This window comes from Scyliorhinus canicula, chromosome 18, assembly GCF_902713615.1.
Source record: "Scyliorhinus canicula chromosome 18, sScyCan1.1, whole genome shotgun sequence".
Taxonomy (NCBI): domain Eukaryota; kingdom Metazoa; phylum Chordata; class Chondrichthyes; order Carcharhiniformes; family Scyliorhinidae; genus Scyliorhinus; species Scyliorhinus canicula.
Genome location: NC_052163.1, coordinates 92,042,792 through 92,066,535, shown reverse-complemented (window position 1 = coordinate 92,066,535; position 23,744 = coordinate 92,042,792). Strand labels below are relative to the sequence as shown.

Sequence of the window (23,744 nt, the reverse complement as noted above, 5' to 3'; positions counted from 1 at the left end):
ACCAGCGCCATGCGACACTGGCAAATTCAGCGAGGCCACACCTTTTAACTACGCTGGCTGCCAGAAAGCAGGGAAGTTTACAGGGCGCAGTGAAATTGATAGGCCAGGGACAAGGTAAGTGACCAGACAATTGTATGGGAGTTGGCTGTTGGGGTGGGTTTGGGTCCAGTCCAGGGAAGGGATGGGGATTGGGTCCTGTCCAAGGGACAGAAGGGTGGCTTGGCTGAGTTGGGGTATCTGGTTAGGCCGGGAGGGGCGATTCAGGTCAGGAGAGGGACTTAGAGTCAGGCCCTGCATTTGGAGGGAGAGTGTCCCGTGTGTCTCAAGATTAGTGAGGGGGAGGAGTATGGGGGAGGGTTGGGAATACCCTGTGTGGTTGACTAGTCAGAGGGGTGGGAGGTCTGGAGAGTGGGGGGTATCCCTTGCAGGGCTCAGTCTAGGTGGGTAAAATAATTACGCTGAATTAGAAGTGCTTTTATTCCTCTGACCCATTATTGGTGTTACAGCTGGCAGAACCATCTGAACTTAGCAATTTAAATCGCTTTGTGAAACCGTTCCCAGCACAGGACAATTGTCCGGGGAAATTAGCGCATCGGGAGAATTGCCAGGTCAATCCTTACCTGCAAAATCCAAGAGGATTCCCCGGCACTTCATTGGGGTATTCCCCAGATCTGACACTGGGAAGTCAGGGAGTTAGGGTCTAATGGTTCCGATCAGTGAGTGTCCATCAGAACTGTGGCTCAACCTGGGATAACGGCTGCTTCACCTGCTCTCTCTCTATATCTGCAACCAATGCAATGGCTGCCATTCTGTGGCTGACACTTTTTCGCGTGCGTGGAGTTTGCTGTTTCTACATTGTCGTGTTAACCACACTGAGATAACACGGGCTACAACTGGATGCAGCTGAAATATACTCCAGACCTTGAAGTTAGTTCAATTTGATTTATTGAACCTGTCATACAGTTAGCTCAGTTCTCTGTGAGTTCGACTCTCTGCTAACCTAAGTGTGATCACTCTGTCTGACTGAACCAGACCAGCTCTCAGCCACGTGCTGTAGGTGTTAGAACATAAGAACATAAGAACTAGGAGCAGGAGTAGGCCTTCTGGCCCCTCAAGCTTGCTCCGCCATTCAATGAGATCATGGTTGATCTTTTGTGAACTCAGCTCCACTTTCCGGCCTGAACACCATAACCTTTAATCCCTTTATTCTTCAAAAAACTATCTATCTTTACCTTAAAAACATTTAATGAAGGAGCCTCAACTGCTTCACTGGGCAAGGAATTCCATAGATTCACAACCCTTTGGGTGAAGAAGTTCCTCCTAAACTCAGTCCTAAATCTACTTCCCCTTATTTTGAGGCTATGTCCCCTAGTTCTGCTTTCACCCGCCAGTGGAAACAACCTGCCCGCATCTATCCTATCTATTCCCTTCAGAATTTTAAATGTTTCTATAAGATCCCCCCTCATCCTTCTAAATTCCAACGAGTACAGTCCCAGTCTACTCAACCTCTCCTCATAATCCAACCCCTTCAGCTCTGGGATTAACCTAGTGAATCTCCTCTGCACACCCTCCAGTGCCAATATGTCCTTTCTCAAGTAAGGAGACCAAAACTGAACACAATACTCCAGGTGTGGCCTCACTAACACCTTATACAATTGCAACATAACCTCCCTAGTCTTAAACTCCATCCCTCTAGCAATGAAGGACAAAATTCCATTAGCCTTCTTAATCACCTGTTGCACCTGTAAACCAACTTTCTGTGACTCTAGCACACCCAGGTGTTGTGTGATATATACACCTGACTCACTCTGTAGATGTCCCCAGTGGAAAGAGGCGGAGTGTGAGTGCCTCGTGCCTTTTATAGTGGGAAACCACCCCCAAGTCTTCTATCTGCTGATTGGTTATATCCTATTCTCTGTGTTAATGAGCTGCCTGTCTGTATCTCATTATGTGCATGTCTGCATATCATGACATCTCCCCTTTTGAAATGCTTTTCTGTAGCATATGTGAAAGTATTTACATTTGTAGGTCGTAAAACTAACTTATTTACATACAATGGCCGATGGGAACATGTGTACATGTGAAAACAGGTGTCTAATGTGCGAAAACAGACATAGCAAACAAAACAAATGTTCATAAGTCCAGTCTCTGGGACTTGCATCTGAACCTGGTCGACCACCGGAGAGGTGGTGGTGGGGACGACGGCGCCTTGATAGGCGGGATTGAAACCGGACTGGTGGCCTCGTGGTTTGAGGTATAGGAGGTGGCACAATAACAGATGGAAACAACGAAGAATGTGGTTGCGGGCGGGCAGCTGTGCGTAGTGCCTGTCTGTTTCGCCGCACAACAGAGCCATCAGCCATACGCACAACATACATCGAGGAGCAGCCTGTCGAACATCAACACCTGGAGCTGACCAGCCTCCATCAGGTAGCTTGATCCGAACAGCATCCGCCGGGGATAGCACAGGCAAATCGGTGGTATGAGCATCATAGCCCTGCTTTTGCCGGTCCCTGAGTTTCTCCACCTTCTGCAGCACCGGGGGGTGATCCAGGTCAGGCAAGTGTACGGCTGGAAGAGTCGTCAACAGATCCCTGTTCATCAGGAGTTGGGCCGGTGACATGCCGGTAGACAGAGGGGTTGCCCTGTACGCAAGCAGCGCAAGGTTGACATCAGAAGCAGAATCTGCGGCCTTGCAGATGAGCTGCTTCACTATGTGCACCCGTTTTTCAACCATCCCGTTGGATTGCGGGTAACATGGGCTGGAAGTGACATGATGAAACTGATATAACTGGACAAATCTTGCCGACTCTTGGCTGCTGAAGCAAGGACCGTTGTCACTCATGACAGTGAGTGGAATACCGTGCCTGGAGAACGTCTCCTTACAGGCTTTGATGATGTTGTTGGATGTGAGGTCTGAGAGCTTCACGACTTCTGGGTAGTTGAAAAAATAATCAATGATTATCACATAATCATGACCATTGGCGTGAACGAGGTCGATGCCCACCTTGGACCATGGTGAGGTCACGATTTTGTACTGCTGAAGCGTCTCCTTGATCTGTGTTGGCTGGAAGCGCTGACAGGTCAGACAGTGGAGGACCATATTTGAGATGTCCTGACTAATCCCAGGCCAGTAGACAGCTTGCGTGGCTCTGCGTCTGCACTTCTCGACACCCAGATGTCCCTTGTGGATTTGCCGGAGCACCAAGCTCTGGAGACTGAGTGGAATGACAGTGCGGTCCAGCTTGAGGAGGATGCCATCAACAACTGTCAGGTCATCCTTCACATTGAAGAATTGAAGGCACTGCCCTTTTTGCCAGCCATTGGTGAGATGGTGCATGACACGCTGCAGAAGAGGGTCTTTGGCTGTCTCGTCGCAAATGCGAATCGCCTTTTCATCCGACGCCGGGAGGTTGCTGGACCACAGCTGCATCTGTGAGTCGGTCTGTTGGATGAATGCCGGCGGGTCAGGAGGCAAGTTATGGAGCGGGACAAGGCATCCGCAATAATGACCTCCTTGCCAGGCGTGTATACAAGGTCAAAGTCGTACCTTCTGAGTCTGAGGAGGATGCGCTGCACCCGGAACATCATGTCGTTCAGGTCCTTGTGGATAATGTGGACCAGAGGCCCGGTGAATGTCGGCAGGCCGTAGACATAATCGTGGAACTTGAGAATTCCAGTGAGTAGGCCCAGGCATTGCTTTTCAATTTGGGCGTACCGCTGCTCGGTGGGTGTCATCGCCCGTGATGCGTAGCAACCGGCGCCCAGGATGAGGAGTCATCGCGCTGGAGCAACGTCGCACCGATGCCATCCTGACTCGCATCTGTCGGGATTTTGGATTCCCTGTCAAGGTCAGAAAATGCCAATACAGGTGCAGTGGTGAGCTTTGCTTTCAGCTTCAACCACTCTGCTTGATGAGCTGCCTGCCACTCAGAGGCAGTAGACTTTTTCAGCAGGTGTCTGAGGGCCGTGGTGTGAGAGGCCAGGTATGGGATAAACTTGCCCCAAAAATTTACACTGCCTACGAAGCGCAGCACTGCCTTCTTGTCTTCAGCGGTTAGATAGAGAATAGATAGAGAAATACAGCACAGAACAGGCCCTTCAGTCCACGATGTTGCGCCGAACTTTTGTCCTAGGTTAATCATAGAGTTTTGGACAATGTTTCATGGCCAATCCACCCAACCTGCACATCTTTGGACTGTGGGAGGAAACCGGAGTACCCGGAGGAAACCCACGCAGTCACGGGGAGGATGTGCAGACTCCACACAGACAGTGACCCAAGTCGAAATCGAACTTGGGACCCTGGAGCTGTGAAGCAATTGTGCTATCCACAATGCTACCGTGCTGCCCTTAAGAAGTTAACCTACACTCCATTATGTCATGGCTTTGATGACCTTGACCTTGTCTGTGTCTGGGCGCACATCCTGCTGAGATATCTGGTCACCTAAGAACTTAAGTGTTGACATGCCAAAGCAACACTTGGCCCTGTTCAGCTTGAGGCCATTGGCATGGACACGGCGGAAGACCAGCTGGAGACGAGAGATGTGCTCTTCGGGGATTGTGGAGCAGATGATAACGTCGTCCACATACACACGAACCCCTTCAATGCCCTCCATCACCTGCTCCATGATTCCAGGGAAGATCTCCGAGGCTGAGACAATGCCGAAAGGCATACGATTATAGTAGTACCTGCCAAACGGTCTGTGAAAGGTACAGAGCCTTTTGCTGGACTCATCCAGCTTGATTTGCCAGAATCCCTGTGACGCATCTAACTTTGTGAAAAACCGGGCGTGTGCCATCTCACTTGTGAGTTCCTCACACATCAGGATGGGGTAGTGTTCCCGCATTATATTCTGGTTGAGATCCTTGGGATCAATGCAGATGCGCAGCTCCCCCGAAGGCTTTTTTAGACATACCATTGAGCTGACCCAGTCAGTCAGTTCTGTAACTTTGGAGATGATGTCCTGGTCCTGAAGATCATTTAGCTGCTCCTTCAGGCGCTCCTTCAGTGGAGCCGGGACCCGGCGTGGTGCGTGGACCACAGGCGTGGCATCAGGCTGTAGCAGGATCTTGTACCGATAGGGCAGAGTGCCCATCCCGTCAATCACATCCAGATACTGAGCGAGGATGTCGTCAATGCCGGCTTGAAGATCCACATTGGGGGAAGTCATTGTGTAGACCCGCTGAACAAGGCTTAGCTGATTGCATGCCTGTGCGCCGAGCAGGGAGGGCCTGTCTAGCTTGCCGATTTCAAACCTTAGCCTTGCGTGAATGCTCCTGTTGGAGACAAGCAGATGGCAGGATCCCAGTGCTGTGATGGCATTGTCGTTATAGTCCAGGAGCTGGCAGGCTTCTGGAAGGAGCTTGGGTAGGTTCTTGATGTGGTTGAAATCTGCCTGTGAAAGGAGATTGGCAGAAGAACCTGTGTCCAGCTTGAACTATATCGAGCATTGATTTACTTGCATCACCGCACGTCATTCATCCACAGAATCCACAGTGAGGATGGGCAGGCTCCGTGATGATGTCGGTGAGACATGTTCACGTGTGGTAATGATGCCCACATGGTAGGGGGACTCCAGGCAAGCATCCTCTGGATCCATTGTGCTGCCAGGATCAGAATCCTGTAAACCTTGTTGGACACTCCGAACGCGCCTGCATTGGAATTGGGAGCGCTGGCCCTTGGCTGGAGGTGTAGACCTGCTCAAGGCTGCATAGTGTCCAGGTTTTCCGCAATTTAAACATTGCCTGTCTCTTGCAGGGCAGTGTTTCTTTAAGTGGGCGGTGCCGCAGTTCGGGCACGTCATAACGTCGGTACGCTCTGTGCGTCATCACACATGCACAGTGCGGTCGTCAGACATTCGCACCCGCGCAGTGTGATGATCGGCCGTTTCGTTATCCCAGTCGCATCGCGCATGCGTGGGGTTCCAGGAAGAGCGTGCTTTCATCAATGCTGAGGTGCTGCATTTGGGCGATGGCCTGCACACTCTCTGCCTCGTGGGAGGCAAGTTTCTCATTTTTAGCCGATTTGTATTGGGAATACCGATTTTTGGCGTGCTCATGCACTGTACATGTTTCAATTGCGGCTCACGGGGTCATATGCTTGATTTTTAAAAGCTGCTCTCTCAGATGATCAGAGTGAACTCCAAAAACGATTTGGTCTCTGATCATGGAATGTCAGCAATATCACCAAATTTGCAGGACAGCGCTAGTAAACGGAGATTAGTTAAGAAGGAGTTGAAAGATTCATCTTTACCTTGTGGCCGTTGTTTGAACATATAGCGCTTGAAGGTTTCATTGGTATCCACTTCACAATGACTATCAAACTTGTCCAGGATGGTCTGAAACTTTGTCATGTCCTAGCCTCCGGTGAAGTTAAACGAGTTGAAGAGTTGGATGGCTTGATTCCCCGCAGTTGAGAGGAGAAACGCGATCTTTCTTGTATCAGACGCACCCTCGAGGTCTGAGGCTTCGATGTACAGCAGAAACCTTTGCTTGAAAGTCCGCCAGTTGGCACTGAGGTTGCCGGAGGTACGCAGCTGTTGAGGAGCCTGGATCTTCTCCATGGTTCCGGGATACATTTGCTGGTCATCACAGAACAGATTTAGATTTAGAACAGTACAGCACAGAACAGGCCCTTCGACCCTCAATGTTGTGCCGAGCAATGATCACCCCACTCAAACTCACGTATCCACCCTATACTCGTAACCCAACAACTCCCCCTTAACCTTACTTTTTAGGATACTACGGGCAATTTAGCAATCCCCCCATTAACCTTACACTACGGGCAATTTAGCATGGCCAATCCACCTAACCCGCACATCTTTGGACTGTGGGAGGAAACCGGAGCACCCGGAGGAAACCCACGCACACACAGGGAGGACGTGCAGACTCCACACAGACAGTGACCCAGCCGGGAATCGAACCTGGGACCCTGGAGCTGTGAAGCATTGATGCTAACCACCATGCTACCGTGAGGCCCCTTACGGATTGAGGTAAACCACATAGGGATAGCAGTCTTCTGGTACCATGTTGTGTTTAGCACACTGAGATAACACGGGCTGCAACTGGATGCAGCTATAACTGAAATATACTCCAGACCTTGAAGTTAGTTCAATTTGATTTATTGAACCTGTCACACAGTTAGCTCAGTTCTCTGTGAGTTCGACTCTCTGCCAACCTAAGTGCGATTACTCTGCCTGACTGAACCAGACTAGCTCTGAGCCACGTGCTGTAGGTGTTGTGTGATATATACACCTGACTCACTCTGTAGATGTCCCCAGTGGAAAGAGGCAGAGTGTGAGTGCCTCGTGCCTTTTATAGTGGGAAACCACCCCCACGTCTTCTGCCTGCTGATTGGTTATGTCCTGTTCTCTGTGTTCATTAGCTGCCTGTCTGTATCTCATTATCTGCATGTCTGCATGTCATGACATACATTACTGGATATATGCAATTCTGTTGACTCCTAAGAATGCCACAGTTTAATGATTCCAATGTAGTTGCTCATGCGCAACCTTGCACTTGTGTATTTATTTTAATGCAACCGATGCTCTGCGCTCACCCTTCAAAAGGTAAAGGACAGGAAGTAAACTTCAGCCCAGCTGCAGACAAGGCAGATTGAAGGTCAGGGTCATGAGTGGGGGTTTATATCATGAAGCCACAGTGTATTGCAACCAGTGGTGTACCACATATGTTGATGAGCAAAAGGTGCAAGGCAGACTTGCTAGGTCAACATGAATGATCCTAATTCATGGCTCAGCGGGGAATTAGGAGAAGAGGGGGATTGTTTGATATTTGATGTTGGGAATTCACATTTGATTACTGTGACTAAATGAGAGAGATGGGAATGGATAGGATATGATTTGGTTCATTTGGAATTTTGGAGATGGGGAAGAGTAGGCCCAGGGGAGGCTGCACAAAGCCCAGGCAACAGATATCATAAACTCCTACCATGAACTGTCCTCCCCCCACCAAGTCCCTCCTCATCACCGGCTCCATCCATGTAAACAGTTAATTGAACGCACTTCTTAATTCCTTCAATTAATTAATTAATCTGGCACCAAATAAAAACAATTGCGGAAGGGCAGAGTCATAAAAATTAGTTTTAGGATGCTCAGGACTTTCAATGAAATAGGTTAAAGTCTTGCTGGGATTTAATCATACAAAGTATTGACATTATTAACGATGAGAATAAATGCAGTTGCTGAAATTGGGACATTCTGATGGAGCACATTAATGATACCCCTAGGGATTTGGTTCAGTTCAATACACTGTGTCTCACTGTGACGGCAATATCTCTTGTTGAATACATATTGCCTGCGGCTCCATCTCTGACAAGCTATTTATGATGTGGGACTTCCGCCACTGGTGGATCAGTGGATGGTCCAAGATTTGCCTCTTTTATACAGCTCAGTATTTTCATAGCCCAGTGACAGCAACAGAGCATTATTTATGCAGACACTGCTGTTTGGAAGTTCCATTAGTGGCTTTGGGTTCTGGCTGTCAGCTTGCACAGACTGGCAATTTGAAAACTGGTGACTCAGTCCATTGGCAGGACAATGACACCCCAGCACCAATTAGCACCCAAGAGTCGGTCAACGATCCAGCATCCATCACTACCAGGGGCACAGATTTAGAATGAAGAAACCCTAAGTAAATATGCTTTCTCAGATCCCAAGCTTAGGAAGTCAATAAATGTAGTACAGAGCAGTGTGGCAAAGTGTACGTTAGAGGTCACGAAAGTCCACTCAACTTACTTGATAAGTTGTTGTTCTTTCCGCATCTAGTGCTGCACCGGGCAGACTTTCATCTGTTCCCATAATGAGGTGTTTTTCCTGGAATAGGTCACTAGCCTATCGCCATATGCTTATAGCTTGAGGGGAGGCACTCCACATCAAGCATTGCTGCCCAAAAATGTCTCCCACACTTACCGCCTTCCATTGGCAGGATTATGTTGGAATAACTTTGCACATTGATAATCATCCCGTTTAGCCACATTACAAACGCACCTTCCTTGGCCATCAAGTCCTGGGGTGGGATTTGAACCCTCAGCTTCTGGTTCCGAGGCAGGGGGCTACCCACTGCATGCAAGATCCCCACTTGAGATGATGTATTTGAATCTAGTGTTTGTCAGTGAGCAAGGACAAAATAGACTGTGATTCCTGCTCCTAGGAATGTTAATGTTGATAAACAAATACCTTTGTGACAAATGAATTTTGTCGATTGTGTTCTGATCCACATTCACGTTGTGTTAATTAAGCCGTACCCCTGTGGTTATAGGAATTTGCTTCAAAGTGTCCCTGTGCAACAGAGAACAAAAGGTAAGACAGGATCCCACTCGTGGTCATTACTCTAACCATCAAATGCAATCACCTAGAGTAGGATTTTTCACAGGCTGGTATTGGGAGGGTCGAGAAGCGTTCCTGATTGCGGGAGAAGGGCCCAACGGCTGCAACTGGTTTTTCAGAATGCCGGCCGCAACCGGCTTTTAAGTTGAGAATGCAGGTCGTAGCCAGCCTTTAAATCCCACCAAAAGCAACGGCAGAGAGCAGGTCATGAGCCCGGCATGTACACTGACATCATGCGCTCTTGTGGTCCATTCTTTGGGTGCAAAATCAAGGAAGAGAGATTCCTCCATTTTATATTTCCCAACAAGCAAGCAACAGGACTGAAGAACTGAAGATGGATTATTTTGTAATAAGGAAAAGAGAGCCAGAGACACAAACAGGCCAGGATCTCACAATCAGATCTGCTGGAGGCAACTTCACAGGAGAGTCCACGGCAGGACAAAGCTTTGCTGGTGTGAGGCTCTGTTGAACAACTCATTAAGAAAAAACTCAAATCGAGAACAAAACCGTCTCAAGATGATTTCTTAAGGTATAGCATTGTTAATTTTGCCAATGCAAATGAGGATCCAAAGCTCATGTGTGTTATATGCAGGGAAGTACAGGCAAATTAAAGTTCAAAACCCTCAAAACTTCAAAGGCATTTGAAGACAAAGAATGACAAGTTCTAGGACAAACCTCTAGATTGTTTTCAAAGGATGCTGTGAAAACTTAAATCGTCAGCTGAAGTCCGAGGCAGAAATGTAACATTGAGTGACAAAGCAAGTGAGATCATGAGGACCAAGCAGACTCACCAGTCACATTAAAGGTAAGCGAAAATAGTGCGTTGCGTCGGTGAATTGGACATTCTGAATTCTCCCTCAGTGTACCCAAACAGGCGCCGCAATGTGGCGACTAGGGGCTTTTCACAGTAACTTCATTGCCGTGTTAATGTAAGACTACATGTGACAATAATAAAGATAATTATTATAATCTCTTCAAATTTCATTCGCGGCTGCTAATTCTCAGGTTTTTTTTAAAGCCATTTAATTTGTGTAACTTAAAACCTTGCGAGAGTTCTGGTCATTTAAAAAAAATTGAAAAAAAAATCTCAGGAAACATCAATTGATAGATGTCGAAACTGAACTGATTTGTTTTGGTGGGAAATTCTGTCAAATATATCCAGATTTTGGGCGAGCGGGGGGTTAGAAATTCTCATTTAATGTGAATGTGTCGGGGGAAGCTTTGGTTTTGTTTATTGCAAGGAGGAAAAGCAAGTGAAAAATAAAGAAATACAGCTGCCTGGAGTAATGGTAAGCAGCAGAAGCCAGTTCCGTTTCGATGCAAGCTCCAGTTCAGATTTTGCTACATGCTGGAGGCTGGTGCTCCGAGTAGCAGTGAGATGAGGGCACTGCATGCGCTCCTGGTATCACACAGAGGTATGAGGTGGGAGCTCAGCCCTAATCCCGTGCAGGGCGGCTCACAGACACTGGAGGGAGAGAGGAAGCAGAGAGAGAGAGAGAGACTGCATATCCACACACAGCACGGGGACGAATCACTTTCACGGCTATCATCCTCTTCCCCTCACCCCACTCACTTTGGATCTACAGATTGGAGAAGGCACACAAGAGCCAGGTGGCTTCCAACTGCATCCAGCTGCCGTGGCTGCCAGCAGGCTCCCAGGACTGTTTCCCCCTGACCCTCCTTTCGCCGCTCGTTCTGCATTTGGGACAGGTGCGGAGGCAACTAGTTGAGAGCATGAGCTGAGAAGAGACAGATGGGCGGTCAGTGAAGTCCTAGTTCCTTCGCGAACCCCTCCGGATGTCAAAACCTCAGCCCACAAGGCAATACAGTGGAGTGTGCATCCCGGGTACATGCAGGAGCCGATTGACTCTGCAAGCAAGGTAACAACAAACAAAAACAAAAAACCGTTTAAGATTGCATTCTGACTTATTAATAATTGTTTGATGTGATTCGTTGCAGCGTTAATTATCACAAATTTATGGGCAAATTGCTACTGTGCTGGAAAAGCGTCAATTTCAATGTCTACTGTGACTTTATGTGGATTTTGAAATCCAACTGGATTATATTTCGCTTCAAGATGCCTTTAAAAAAGGTTGTTTCTCATAAAGCGTCTAGCTGTGACTTGGCAAAAAAAAACAATCTGGGATTTAAAATAAATGTGAATATTTGTATATGTCTTGAATCACCCACAGCGCATAAACGGTTAGAGGAACTTGTAAATATTTGGTTTTGAACAAGGTTTTCTCAATCGACTCGCTCCTGCCTTTGAGCGGCACAGTAGCAATTGTTTTAAGTCATGTTATTTGAATGGTCTGTTTGAACTAACCACTGGCAGCGCCTAATGGGGGGAAAATTGCATTTTTTTTAATTGGGTAAGTGTCTCTGCCACCTATTAAGCAGTTAAAATTAAGTAGCGTACTTTCTAAAGGAGGAGAATGGCTGGGGAACTGCCCCTCTTTTATTTGACTGGTAGTGGGTTTTTTTTAAGATGCCTCTCTCTCTACAGGTGTAGGGTTTGCTTTCCGAATGGGAGTCTACCGTCTCAATAGTGACTTGCCTTCACCGTTCATTCGCTGCTTCAGCTGGTGGACTGTTAGAGTCCTTTGTGCCCCCCGCCCCCGTTGCCCCCGTTGCCCTGGTTAATCTGAATGAAAAGAAGGTACACTTCTTGCTTTCTTTTAGCCTTGTTTTCAGAGCCAAAACTAGGCTTTTAGGAAGTGATCTGCAAATACCTGGAGGCTTTGGACTGTGAGGAACGGCAGACCCACACGAGCGAGGGTTGCTAACAGTCAGGCTGAATGCTGTCCGCACCCGGAATTTCTACACACACACTTTCCAGGCAGCAGCATCAGGAATAGGGAGACTGGGTGATCCATTCAGCTTATGTTCCGGACCTGTGACTTTCCATGGTGAACCCTTGTGGCAGGTGTGGCAATGTGGGATGTGGGGGGGGGGGGGGGGGGGGGGACACAGGGGGACATTGCCCTTTAGGCAATCTCGAGCAGGTTTCACCTGCTTTCCCTTCAATGGAAAATTATTAGCTGTCAACACAAAGGAAAAGTGACAAAGTTTAGGATGACCGATCTCTCTTTTGTTAACAAAAAAAACTAAGCAACTCCTGCAGGCAATTGTTAGTGTTCCTTGCCCTCTGAGCCCACCCAGAGACGTTTCCTTCATAATAGCTATCCTTTGTCTTGTTGCTGGCTGTATGCGTCAATTAAATATTGCAAGGATGTCTTCCTCATCTGTCTATCTCTGTTTAGATTTCTGCACTGGCATCTTCCACAATTCCCAGAATGTTCTTTACTGCCAGTAAGACAATCTGGTTTTTGCAGTTGCTTTACCTAAATGGAAATACCCCTCCGCCTAGTGTGTTCCTCTAGGTGTTAATCCCTACCAGGGTTTTGCTTTTTTTTAAAAAAATGCATTTTGTGGTAAAAATTTCATACAAAATCTATTCACTTCGGATTAGTGCCTTCAATGATATTGCATTGGCAGATTGCAGGGTAGCCTATAGAGACCCATTGGGAGACAGATGCTGCCTGCGTCGAATGACTACCTCCCTGGTTTTTAGATGGCTATGAATGTGCCTCTCATTCTTCATGAATTGTAAACCATGGGAGCAAAAAAAAACATACGGCAGATCAGCTTTAGTTGCACTGTGATTCCAGTGAATCAATATATCCAGAATCAGGATTGGAAATGAAGAGCAGGCTGATAAAGTAAACAAGGTGCTAGCCAAGTGATTTAATTGATTCCAGCCTTGCCCGTTGCAAGTGGTCAAGTTTAGGAATGTAGAATCCATTTGATTTTGTGTGTGCTGTATTCCAGAAACTTCTAAAATTAAAATAACCATAAAAGCCTGAAACATAAAAGTCATAAAAGCCTAATGTTTTTAAAATGTATTTTTCCTCCCCCCCCGCCTTTCTGGTTCTGCACCAGTCTATAGAGGTTGTAAATATTCAGGGTTTCATTGACGGTTCCTCATCAACTAAGCAGAAATCAAAACTCAAACCACGATCCTAGCCCCAGCTCTGCCATACCTCATTTGCTGGCTTGTTTTGGGGTTGGCGGAAGAAGGCGACCCTGCCTCAAATTGGGAGGAGGATGAATCGCTTCAGTCTTTGGAGGGTAAAATCGAGCATGGCGCAAATCAATTTGATTCAGTCCCCACGGGTTTGCCTCTAGGTATATGAGATTAAAATTACTTCCTTGGTTAGGGTTTTCCTGTTGAGGGACCACAATGAGCACACATGGCTCGTCGTGCTAGATACCACCAAAGTTGTAATGAGTAGGAATAAAGCAGGCAAATGAAGATCCAAAAAGAAAGACAAGTCTGCATTTTGATCGCAGCTTGTCCTCTTTCGCAAAATTGGCACAAAACTCTATGGGGGTTCTCTGAATTATTTTAACGTGCTATGACAGTTATAAAGATAAATAATGGTTCTTATTTAGCATTCAGAAAGCTATCACAGACAGGGATATTGGACAAGGAAGGACTGCTTGCCAGGATACCATACTAATGTGCCTTGAAAAATTCTTAACATCCATTAACGTCATACGTATAGGATGACTGGCGCCTCTGACAGTGCGGCACTCCCTCAATACTGCACCAGGGTGTCAGCCGAGACTATGCGCTCAGGTCCTTGAGTGGGGCTTGAATCCACAATCTTCTGTCATAGAGACAACAGGGCCATCAACTTGATCATTAAATGACATCAATTACAAATGAGGCTTTCCTCTAACCATTAGAAGGAAGATTGGCAGTTGATCCCTTTAGAACATGAGCAAAGCCAGTTTAGAAATTTAAATGAAGTTCTCAGAATGCAGAAATCCAACAAGGGAATTGGAGTCTGTTCATCAACCAATCAAATTGTGTAATTTTAATAAAGCACCTATTAATAAAAAATGAATTAAATTTGCATTTCTATTTTATTGAAGTAAATTCTGCTCATGAAGAAAACATTCTGGGCCCTGCACAGGCCTCTAATTGCATTCAATTAATTGTAACATTCCGTTTTTTATGGATTTATCTTTTTTCAGGCAGTCTGCTGTGGTTAACCCTTGAATACCTTTGTGAAATATTTTCTCTCCCATGTGAAGGTGGTCATTGGACGCTTTCCATCATCTTTCTAGTAATTGATGTTCAAACAGTTGGTTGGCAATACAGAATGTGAATATTTCTAAAATGAGAGACATGCTGTCAAAGTTTTTCACCTTCTACTCATCAGCAGATGCAGACTTACACTTTTGGGAGCCCTGCGCTCTCCCACTTTGCGGGGGCCCCACATCATGCCCACCCCCTGGTGGCGTGGCAGCCCACCCCCAATGTGTTGAGCCCCAGTCCCAATTACTTCAAGCTCTGCCCCCAATGATATCAAGCTCCACCCCAATGAAGCCGGACCCAGCCACCAATGGCCGGGACTCGAGCTTCGTTGACTCCGTGTGCTCCTGGCTGGCTGTTGCTGGTTTCTGATCTGGCCTCAGCTCTCTCATCCTCATCACCCCATCCGGTTGCTGCCAAGTACAGCCCTTCACTCTCAGCTCTGCTGCCCTCTGGTTCTCCCACTCCCTGATCTTTTTTCTTCAAAAAATATACTTTATTCATAAAATCTCTAATAAACGTTACAGAACATTTCGAATTGTTATGACTGTACATTTCCCCCAAAGTTACATGTTCACTTGACTTTCTTGCATTCATTTGGGATGACATTCCACACACTTCCCTGTTTAAGTTACAATTCTTTCTTAAATATTTACATCGTCATGTTTCTTTCAATACTTTTATACATTGGAGTGTTAATAACCCAGACCGAGCGGTTTTACACGGTTACCAGCCCCTCGGGGTGTACATTTGCTGGAAGACCTCCCACAGTGGCCTTTCCCCATTGCGCCTTGGCGGCAGCTACCCCAAGCTTGAGTGCGTCCCTCAGCACGTAGTCCTGGATCTTGGAATGTGCCAGTCTGCAACACTCGGTCGAGGACAATACTTTGCACTGGAAGATCAGCAAGTTTTGGGTAGACCAAAGAGCGACTTTCACCGAGTTGATGACCCTCCAGCAGCAGTTGATGTTTGTCTCAGTGTGTGTCCCTGGAAACAGTCCATAGAGCACAGAGTCCCTGTCAGGACTGGTTTAGCACACAGCTAAATCGCTGGCTTTGAAAGCAGACCTAGGCAGGCCAGCAGCATGGTTCAATTCCCGTACCAGCCTTCCTGAACAGGCGCTGGAATGTGGAGACTAGGGGCTTTTCACAGTAACTTCATTTGAAGCCTACTTGTGACAATAAGCGATTTTCATTTTTTTCATTTTTAGCATCCTGTGTCACAGAGCTTCTCGGGATGAACCTTGACAAATACCACTGCATCTCTCTCCAGACCTTCTTTGCAAAGGCACATTCCACAAGGAGGTGGGCGACCATCTCATCTCCCCCGCAGCCACTCAGAGAGCAGCGTGCGACGGCGCTGAGACTTCAGATGTGCATGAAGGATCTGACGGGGAGGGCCCTTCTCACCACCAGCCAAGTTAGGTCTTGGTGCTTGTTTGACGGTTCTGGTGATGAGGCCAGATGCCAGATGACTCTGACAGTCTGCTCAGGGAACCATCCAACATCCTCCAGTCTCCTTTTCCATAAGAGCCTTGAGGACATTACATGTAGACCACTGCTTCATTGCCTTGTGGTCAAAGGTGTTTTTCTGAATAAATTTTTCCACGAGGGACAGGTGATACGGCATGGTCCAACTACTTCGTAACACCTGCTCCCTGCTCTTACTCCAGCCATTGGCCAGCGGCTCCTCGCTAAAGGCTTTGCAGGCTTGTACCCTGATGTTAGTCCAACCACCTCACTTTTGACTCGGGCTGCCCGCCAGACCGAATGCTAGCAACCTGGCTGTTGCTTTGCAGCTTCACTCAATGTAAGTTCGGACACTTCATGCCAATTCAGGAGATCCATGTCTGAACTGTTCTAAGGCTCCACCACCTTCCAACATCTGGCCATAACCCAATAACCCCTGATAACATTTTTGGACACTAGGGCAATTTATCATCTCCAATCCACCTAACCTGCACGTCTTTGGACTGTGGGAGGAAACCGGAGCACCCAGAGGAAACCCACTCAGACACGGGGAGAAGGTGCAGACTCCGCACAGACAGTGACCCAGCGTGGAATCGAACCTGGGACTCTGGCGCTGTGAAGCAACTGTGTTATCCAATGGTGCTGCCCTGCTCTAAAGTGGAATCCACCAATCAGAGCCTGATGTTGTTTTATATTGCCTGTTGATAGGCTCAAGAATGAGCCTACCAGCAAATTTTGAGCTACCAAGTCTCTGAATGCTGCTCCCATGGTGTTCCCACCATAAAAGTCACCTCTCTATATGGATCAAGGCAGGGCCCTATTGTCCGGGAGCCCACCTTGCATTGCTGTGAGTTTCATTGAAAGTCCGCCTCTGCTCATCAGGGCAAATGCAAGAATACCAAATTTTAAATGATCACAACAATTTATACTACAGGAGAAAAAGGCTGCTAATTTGATTGGCAAATTTATTCTGATTGGCTGAGGTGTTTCCATGGAGAATGCAAAGGGAAACTATAGATTCACCAAATTCATGGATAATACCATAAAGCTGCAAGACTTGAAAATATTCCTTTTGTTTGCAGAGAATGGTTGCCTGTGTGTGAATGTATTTTGCTTCTAGCAAATGTAAATGAGCTACATTATGGGTTTGACTGATTATCTTAAATAGGTTGTTAGTGTAGTTATTAGCACAGTCAAGATTATTCACCTTGTGACAGTCAATCGCAGAATCACATCTAACAGCAGACATTTTGTTTTGGGCTTTACAAATGCAGGCTGGTTGAGTTATCAGCGTTGTGTTGAGTAAGCTGACCTCAGTTGGGTCAACAATTAGGATAGTACAATTGGCCTCAGAACCTCTGAATGTTTCAGTGGAAACAGGGATAAGTCTCACTCTTGATCTCTGTCTAGTGACTGACAGGTATACCGAGAATGTGTGGTGATCGAGCACGGTCCTGTCCCCACCCAATGTGAAGCCTTCTGCAGTTAAATAGCTCCTTTACCTCCCTCATATATGAAGCCTAATTTGCAGACTACTGCAAACTCAGAGTGCGAGTGTCTGCAGGCTAGATTTTCAACTTGTCTCCCAGCCAAGAACTAAAGCTGATGACCTACTGCCTCTTTCAGAAATCTAATGGAACAGAATTTGCTTTGGCCGGGCATCTAATAGCCTTTGCTATTAGCTCATCTTGTCCACAGGCATTTAGGTTTTTAAACTTTTGTGTGACAAGTTGCTGAAAGCGTGAGCTAAATATATTGCAGGGAGGGAAACAGGACAACTAGAACCTGAGTTGAGCGTTTGGAACATAGGACTAGGAACATAGGACTTTGGAGAAGGAGCAGACCATTCAGCCCTTCGAACCTGCTCCGCCATTTAGTAAGATCATGGCTGATTTGGTCCTTTAACTGGGTTTGGCACCATCTGTTCATTGATGAGTTTGGACGCGGCTCGGCATTGCAGATTTCCTGACATGGTTTATCTGCGTTTGGTAGCACACCTTTGATGTTGCTAATATCTAGGTTTGGTAGTCTAAGTTCAATGCTACGTTTTTGCTGGGTTTTGGTAGTACAGGTGTACTGGTATGTTTACAATGACAGCATTGCTGAATTCCAGCCCTCCAGCAATCCCTTCTTGCTTTTGTCCCTGTGCAGGTATGACTGGTATCAGGTTAGCTTGCGCTGTGCATTGTGTTGAACCAAGAGGAACACTGACTTCTTACCCTCATCCTGAATCAAATCTATTTGTTTCGGATCCCATTTTAAATTGGCATCTGAAGATGGGAATTCCATTTAGCAAACATCACCAAAGGGACCCAATTACAAGGCATTTGATTCCGTTCCCACGTATTCAGCCAGAACTGACCATCCAATTCCCACTGGAAAATAATTGGACTTCCTGAAAATCTCAAGGGTAACAAGGTTAATTCAATGCAGCTGAACATTTGGAACAAACATCATCCATTTTATTGTGCAGTCGGTCCCATCTAGAATTTTTCATACTGCCGTGAGATGTCACTGAGTGTCAATCTTTCAAACTTCTTTTACTAGGTTGTTGCACCAGTGTGTGGGAGTCACTTCAGGTTGTTGCTAGCCTTTTTTTTGTTGCTTTGTAACTTTTTAAATATATAATTCTAAGTGTGTACGCGAAAGACTTGGTGTACACTCAACATGTGGGAGTGAGTGCATTCAATTGATTGTTCTGCATCACCAGGTTTACAAGACATCCCACGCACTAAGAATAGTCCACTTCTTTGTGTAGCCCTACTAGAATCAGTTTTGTTTCGGTTTTTAGTGTTAAAACTGACCCCCGAAACGCCGATCCAAACCGATCCAAGCAAATCCTGTTCACCAGAACAAAATACCCGAGCCTTGCATATTCTCAGACTGCACCAGACAACAGGAAAGCTTAGATTAATTTACTTAACCCCCTACGTGCTTATCTTTGCACCTTGACTTCACCATCGAAGGTGAATTCCTGATGCATTTCTACCTGCCAAAATCTGAAAGAGGCTCTGCTGATGAGTGTGTCTCTGGATGGGTTAAAGGTCATTACTGTACTGTATTGGTCCAGAGATTTCAGTCATTCTCAGTTCTTGAAAAATAACAGTACTTTGCAGCAATCGATTTGGACTGGGATGATGTCAACATTGCTAACCATGTTGGGCAAGGTGCTGCTATATTTTAAAATATGTCAGGGTGCTTAATATTATGCTGTCCCCTTGCGTTTCTGCAATTTTCTGAGAAACTGTTCTTTCGCTGTTTGAAAGACTGTAATCACGGCAGTTCAGTTTACTGATTCCTCTGTGAATTAAGGAAGGGTCAGGAGAGAGATCTCCTCCAACATAGCCTAATTGAGTCAATTGACATAAAGCTCCTGCAAATAAGTAATTTCACACTAATAAATTTGAACTGAGAGCATACTTTATTTAGAAGCAACCCCAGGCCTGTGTTTTGTAACCTCCCTTTTGTTTGCTTCCCTGTTTGAAGTTGCTTACCCTTATCTAAAGTGCCCATGGCACTCACAGCCCCCTATTCCTGTACACAATCTGCCTGTTGAGCCGAGGCAGTCACCATCAGCGGGCCTTTACTCCGTGAGGACATCACAGCTGAGCTTTGTCCATTCCTCAGACAGTCGCCACGGATGTGAAAAGAAAATACTGCGGATGCTGGAAATCTAAAATGAGGACAGAAAATGCTGGAACGACTGACTAAATCAGCATCTGCGGAGAGAAAAACAGAGGGCGCGATTCAGCGGACTGAAGTTAAATTCCGCTGAACGGCACGATTAGCGGGATGTTTCTCGGCCGCAGTGCCGCTGTCTGTTGATCCTTAGTTGTTTTGTTGGCCTTGGGGAGATTCTCTCCGCTGAGGCTGCACTTAGATGGAATTCCTGCTGGCGAGCTTCCTCGCGGGTCGGGACACCATTTGTCCAGCAGCCCTGATCTCCCCCCACCCCCCCTCCACCGCTACCATTTCAGGCGTCCCCCCATTACACACTATTTTGACCAACCCTCACCCCCCCGCGCCCTCCCCCCCCTGCCCTCCCCCCCCCACCCCCACACCCCCCACAAATGGGGAGGCCCCCAGGAACCCGTACTCGCCTGCCTTCTATTAGACAAGGCCTCTCCAGGCCTATCCCCTGGCAGTGGCAATCTCAGCACCCAGGCACTGTCAGCCTGGCACCCTGCCAGTACCCCTGGCCTTTTGTCCTCATTCCAGGGTGATACTGCCAGGATGCTCGGGTGGCACTGTCAGGGAAGCACTGCCAAGGTGCCACCTTGTTCTGTCCCTGATCACCCGGGGATCTCCGATGGCTTGAGAGAGACCCCCCCCAGTTGCAGTTACGCCTGGTCCACGTTTGGGTGTGCTAAACATCGCCCTGATGAGGTCTCCCGGTGTAATCCTGATGAATCCAGCGTCCGGATATTTAAACGCGTTGTTTTTTTTTTTATTATAAATTTAGATTAGCCAATTATTTTTTCCAATTAAGGGGCAATTTAGCGCGGCCAATCCACCTACTCTGCACATTTTTGGGTTGTGGGGGCGAAACCCACGCAGACACGGGGAGAACGTGCAAACTCCACACGGACAGTGACCCAGAGCCGGGATCGAACCTGGGACCTCAGCGCCGTGAGGCGGTTATGCTAACCACTAGGCCACCGTGCTGCTTAAACGCGTTGTTAAGCTCATTTAAATATTCAGATCTGGATCTCACCCAGCGAGGGCGAGATCCAGATGGCGGTGGGTAGAGTGAGTCAGATGACAGACGATCCATTCGGCACCTGGCACGAAACCCAATTTGGGATTCGTGAGTGATTCACCTGTTGCGCCCGGATCGGCACCGGGTGCAACGGGGTCAGGAATCGTGGCCAGAGTTAATATTTCCGGTCAGTGAGCTTTTTCCAGTTCTGATGGAAGGCCTTCGACCTGAAGCGTTAGCTCTGTTTCTCTCTCCACAGGTGCTGCCTGACTTGCTGCGTATTTCCAGCATTTTCTTTTTTTACTCCATGGATGTGAACTTGGAATCCTTGGATAGTAATCCGGCGATCGGTGTCGCACTGAGCTCCTGCTTCCTCATCCACAGGCACTGAGGCCAATTGCAATTTTCCCAATTTCTACCCCAGCTGAATTTAACTATCTTAGAATAAAGCAGGGACCTTCTTGGATTGGCATGGGTCAGCCTTACAAAGACAGTCCACTTACAAACTGAATCAAGTGAATTTAATGATTTGTTCCCTTAAAATTGACAAAGAAACTGGTGGTTATCAACTTGATGGATTGTACTCTGCTGATGTGCATTGAGAAATGTTGGCCGTTGTCCTAAAATCAAGCTGCCTCTTTGTTGGGTCACTGTGTGCCGATTTGAATTCATGTTTTCCCCTACTTTGCCAACTTAAAGAGAGCTGTGACACCTGCTTCTGAATGGATCTGACAGAGGAGAGAAGAGGTGTACGTGAGCACAAAGAATTCCTTTTATTTTCTTGCACAGCGACAACAGGTGGAACTGACAATACTTAAACAAAACTGCCATCAAATTCCAACCAGATGCCTATTTGCCAGAGGCTGTGCACTCGCTGCAGTCGAGTGCAACTGAGTCTCCGAACAGATAGGTTTGGAAGCATTACACCCTGAGACAATAGCTTAGGATGAATCCCAGTGGGACATAGTAAAAGGAGTAGGCCATTCAGCCTGTCGAATCTAGTCCACCACTCAAATAGATTGTGGCCACTGTTAACATCAATCCATTTAACCCCTTGATGCATCGTCTAATAAATGTCTCCCCACCTCATTCTCAAAAGCTTCATTGCCTCAGCGCAACAGCCTTTTGAAGGAGAGAATTACATATTTTATTTATTCATTCATGGGAGGTGGGTGCCACTGGTTAGGGCCAGCATTTATTGCCCACCCATAATTGCCATTGAGAAGGTGGTGTAGAGCTGCCTTCTTGAACCTCTGCAATCCATGAATTGGTTTCGTAGCGGTTTAATACAACTGGGCAGCTTGCTATTGCTAGGCCATTTCAGAAGGCATTTAAGAGCCAACCACATTGCTGTGGATCTGGACTCACATGTAGACCAGACCAGCTAAGGATGGCAGATTTCCTTCCCTCAAGGACATTATCAGATTTTGTTTGCATTGTGGATAGCACAATGGCTTCACAGCTCCAGGGTCCCAGGTTCGATTCCGGCTTGGGTCACTGTCTTTGCGGAGTCTGCACATCCTCCCCGTGTGTGCGTGGGTTTCCTCCGGGTGCTCCGGTTTCCTCCCACAGTCCAAAGATGTGCAGGTTAGGTGGATTGGCCATGATAAATTGCCCTTAGTGTCCAAAATTGCCCTTAGTGTTGGGTGGGGTTGCTGGGTTATTGGGATAGGGTGGAGGTGTTGTCCTTGGGTAGGGTGCTCTTTCGAAGAGCCGGTGCAGACTCGATGGGCCGAATGGCCTCCTTCTGCACTGTAAATTCTATGATCTATGATCTTCTATGATCTAATTGATAATAGTTTTGGGCCATCATTAGAGTTTTAATTCCAGATATTTATTGAATTCAAATTCCACCATCTTTTGTAGTGGGAGATAAATCTGGGATCCCTGAACATTATCCTGGGTCTCTAGATTACTGGTGAAAATACCACTATGCCAAAACCTTCCCTTTCAAATGTGGGAGCACGGGCGGTGCAGTAGCAACAGTGGTTGCTTCACAGCGCCAGGTTCGATTCTCGGCTTGGGTCACTGTCTGTGCAGAGTCTGCACGTTCTCCCCGTGTCTGTGTGGATTTCCTCCGGGTGTTCCAGTTTCCTCCCACAAATTCTGAAAGACAGGCTTGTTAGGTGAATTGGACTTTCTGAATTCTCCCTCAGTCTACCCGAACAGGCAACTAGGGGATTTTCACAGTAACCTCATTGCAGTGTTAATGTAAGCCCACTTATGACACTAATAAAGATTATTATTAGTAGTAGTGGCATGCTCATTGCAATGAAATATTTTTAAGCCAGTACTTGTGTGCAAGGAGAGAGTGTTATAGACTATGGGCGGAATTCTCCGCAGGGGGCCGAATTCGTGAAGGCCGTCGTGAACTCGGCCGAGGTTCACAACGGCCTCAGAGCCCGCTCCCCGCACCTAATTCACCCCCACCCGGGGGGCTAGAAGCGGGCCTCCGTCTTTCTCGGCAGCGACCTTGTCACGCCGAGAATGCAAAGTAATCCGCGCATGCTCGGGTTGCCGGTTCCAACTCGCGCATGCGCGGATGATTTCATCGCGCAGACGGCACGAACCCGCGCATGCGCGGTGGCCGTCTTTCTCCTCAGCCGCCCGGCAAGACGTGGCGGTTTGATCTTGCCGGGCGGCGGAGGGGAAAGAGTGCGTCTGTTTTGGACGCTGGCCCGACGATCGGTGGGCACCGATCACGGGCCTGTCCCCTGCCGAGCACAGTCGTGGTGCTCCTGTGCCAATCGGGCCCCTAGATGCCCCAAACGGGCACCTGGCGCCCGTTTCACGAATGCAGCGACCGGGTGTGGTTGCTGCCATGGTGAAACGGGCGTGAAGGGCTGGCCGCTCGGCTCATCGGGCTTGGAGAATCGCCGTTCGCCGTGAAAAACAGCGAACGCCGATTTTTCCGAGCCTGGGGGGGGGGGGGGGGGGAGAATTGCTGGGGGTGCCAGGGTGCGTAAAAAATGTTGTGAGGCCCTCCCACGATTCTCCCACGCCACGTGGGGAGCGGAGAATTCCGCCCGATGCCATTTCCATGTCAGTCTAATGAAACAGGATTCATTTTTGATAATCTCAAATGGGGATGAATCCATTTCCATGAAAATCAAGGGGAAAGGGCTCAT

The 23,744-nt window shown here is 47.4% G+C and overlaps 1 protein-coding gene across 1 annotated transcript in view; it reads left to right on the top strand.

The window, feature by feature from the left end:
* Positions 1–10,709: 10,709 nt before the first annotated feature.
* The window catches only part of sema6bb (sema domain, transmembrane domain (TM), and cytoplasmic domain, (semaphorin) 6Bb), a 708,346-nt gene continuing 695,311 nt past the window's right edge, over positions 10,710–23,744 (top strand). The window contains exon 1 of the mRNA XM_038777178.1: positions 10,710–11,224. The gene's annotated coding sequence lies outside the window, so the exon portion shown is untranslated. The remainder of the gene's footprint in view (positions 11,225–23,744) is intronic.